Source organism: Tachypleus tridentatus, chromosome 13 (genome assembly GCF_004210375.1).
Source record: "Tachypleus tridentatus isolate NWPU-2018 chromosome 13, ASM421037v1, whole genome shotgun sequence".
In the NCBI taxonomy this organism is placed as follows: Eukaryota; Metazoa; Arthropoda; class Merostomata; order Xiphosura; family Limulidae; genus Tachypleus; species Tachypleus tridentatus.
In genome coordinates this window covers 82,494,507-82,498,197 of record NC_134837.1, presented here as the reverse complement: position 1 = coordinate 82,498,197, position 3,691 = coordinate 82,494,507, and positions in this window count along the sequence as shown.

Sequence of the window (3,691 nt, the reverse complement as noted above, 5' to 3'; positions counted from 1 at the left end):
AGCTGCCTTCTCTCTAGCATTACACTGCTAAATTAGGGACGGCTACTGCAAATGGACCTCGTGTTGCTTTGACGAAATTTAAAACAAACGCATTTTAGTTTGTAAGTTACTGATATATATATATATATCTAGCTCAGTATTTTATGATAAATTACATTAATGTAGAAACTATATTTGTGAAGAATTTTAACAGGTTGTTTTTTTTTTACAATATTATGTATAATGTATAATCATATATAACGACAACGCATTATAATATACTTGTTCTGCTTTTATTTTCATAAAATTATCTTCCACATTAAACTGTAAATTCTCTCACCTCTTCCTTTCATGACATCTTAGCGAAACGCCCACCAGAGGAGTGACATGAAACACTTGTCTCAACTCCGGTCACTTTTCTTCCTCTATTATCTTTATTACGTCCAATAATAGTTATGTTTATTTTTTTATGATACAATATATTTTTATCCTTCAATTCTTCTTTAGTATCATATAAGTTACTTTACAGTATCGGTAGTCAACTTAGTTTGTTTTCAATCATAAGCTTATAAATTCATAACCAGCCTTTCTTTGTCACCAAATTAGTACAGACTTAAAAAGTTTGTTTTGTTTGTTTTAAATTTCGGACAAAGCTACTCGAGGGCTATCTGCGCTGGTACCTACTTTTTCAGAGTAAGACTAGAAGGAAGGCAGCTTGTCATCACCACCCACCTTGAGCTTCTCTTTTTGCAACGAATTGTGGGATTGATCGTCATTTTATAACACCCCCACGTCTGAAAGGGCGAGCATGTTTGGTGCAACGGGAATTCGAACCTGCGACCCTCAGATTACGAGTTTAGTGTCTTAACCACTTGGCCACGCCGGGCCAGATTTAAAAAACAGGAAAGCAATAACTTCTCAACTACGTAAACTGAATATTATGGTAAAAGTTATCTCAATCCTTAAGTCAAATTAGCAGTTAAGCTTAATTTAAACTGCTGCTTGATAATGTACCTTATTAACTTCACTTTGATTATTCCTAACTGTGTATTACATACTAAAGTGAATCACATACCAGGAAACCATGATACAACTAATCAAACATTCCTGTACTGTTTAAGTATTTATTGAATTTTCACATTAAACTTAAAGTGTTTTTCCTCTCACTTTTTCCAACAAGTACTGTTTACCTACTCTCCTACTGTCAATTCATTGTCACCTTTTTTTTTCCGCTACTCTGAAGGAGTGCAATCTACTACTGTTAGTTCAGTTTCGCTGCTTTATAATGCTCTAACTTTTCCCGCTTGTAGTTCTCTCACTGTCATTGTAGTTTCGTTAACTAATTTAGACGCGTCACATTTTGAACTGTTACTTTGGTGTCAGAACACTACTGTTAATCAGATTTCTGCTTTCTTTTCTTTTTACAAGTTTTGTAATTTTCAGAGGTAAAACTATAACCTAATATATAAATTAAAACATAAAATATAGACTTACTCTTTATTTTATTATATAAAGCAATGCTTCGTGGAAAATAATAAAAAGAACGTCTACTCGCATCCAGTTAAAACAGAACTCACCTTCTTCTTCAGTAAGATAACAAACAAACCGTTAGCAAAAGTAGCCTAAAAAAGATAAGGCGCTTCGGCTATGGTATTATCAAAATAAAACAACCACATGTGAAGAAAACAACACTGCAGTTGCTAACTTACTGGATCAGAATTTAAATGATTTAGACAGGAAGGAAAAGGAAATGTTACGCCTTCTTTACCCACGTCGAAAATACATGAAATAACGTATTCTAAAATTAAATTATAACTACTGAGCGTTGTAACTAAATTGTTTGGCGTTGGTTTTATATGACATTTACATCTTACGTTATTTAACACGTGGTTCAGATGAAATTATAGCTACTTATATAAGTAACAATCTTCCTACATCGTGCTTTCTGAACGTGAAGCTTCGCATTTGTCTTCCATACGTGACCGTTTGGTAAATATAAGTACAAACGACATTTGTTCGCCTCTTTCCTTGCACAAGTAAACAGAGATACAAAACTATCATACAAGTATAATGTCTGTAGATGTAATAGCCCCCCTCCCCAGTGGCACAGCGATATTTCTACGGACTTGACTCGCTAGAAGCCAGGTTTCGATACCGCCGGTAGGCAGAGCACTGTTATTGTATTCTTTAGTTTTGTACTTACCTTCAAGCAAATGAAGTAGATATATCTGTCAAGTTAGGTTTACAAGTGAACAATGGATACGGTAAACGTGAAATTCTGCAGTTTTGGGCTTTTCTTTGTGGATAAACGCTAAATTACACAGTGAATTTATATGTGTTCTGCACACCACAGGCAGAGACACCGACTTTTAACATTAGAAATTCTAAGACCTATCGCCACGCTGTCATTTCTACATTATACTTAATTGTTGCACTACGACTATTTTGTTTTATTTCTGTAAATGAATTGAATATTTCTTTATTCTTTTTTCATCGAATAATTAATACAAACCCATATAATCAATATAAAATATCATAACTGGCGTAGTTACGTAACCTTCATCATAACACGTTAAAATATGCACCTTTCAGTATACCTGGGGTCTTTACTGACTCCGCCTATGTTTAATGATCATAACTTTGATTTAGATTTTGAAAGTTAGCATACTAGCTTCTCATAACACTGTACAGATAAACTGTAAGAAAGACTGAGTACCATAACTATACAATATGTGATTTATTAATACGAAATATGAAATTTATTTATATCAATTCTCTCATATTTAGACAAACAATTTCGATAATATAGGGCCACTTCTTCTCTAAATGACATCTCACAATTCATATTAATAAAATATTGAATAAAAAAACAGATTTCTCGAATACGTAACAAAAAACACCAAATTGAACGAAAATGTGCTACATGTCCGAACGGGACCACGGTGGTCGAACCACATCAAACTTTGTTTGAGAGATAAACTAATGCCTAATTCTGTGCATTATGTAAGCAAAACATAAAGTGTTTCTCATACACTGCTATCCAATAAACATATAGAAAAATATGCATTTTGCGTTGTTAGACTCAACCACTTATTTGAGGAGAACTTCGAAAGTTGAAAATAAGAAAAGAGAAAATAAAAAAAAAACATTGTTAGCATTTAATAGGGTAAATGTAAACACTATGAAATTAGCCAAAATACTAGCTGGTCAGAAGTTTAAGACCATACCAAAAAGCAGTGATAAAGAGGGTAGGAAATGCCCAACAAGATCTTCTCAGTAGTGACAAGCACGGCCGTGATTGCGAATAACTGCAAACATTCGCTTTGGCATGGTTAATATAAGCGTTTGCAGAAGGCTGGCTCGAATGTTATTCACGAAGATTATGCACTATATGGAATTGACGTCTATTTCTATAGACTTCTCTTGTCATCTATTCCCAAACACGTTCAATGGGGTTCAGATCGGGCGAACACGCTGGATGGTCCAAAAGAATCACATTATTCGCCATGAAAAATTCCTTTGTCCTGCGGGCTCTGTGAATTCCAGCGTTGTCTTGTTGACAGATCCAGACATTTCTAAACAAGCGAGAGCCTTCAGTCAATAAGGATACTCTCTCCAACATGCCAATGTAATCAGCCGCTGTTTGACGCCCCTGTATAAGCTAAAGCTACATTGTTCCATGGAAGGAGAAAGCACCCCAGATCATGATCGA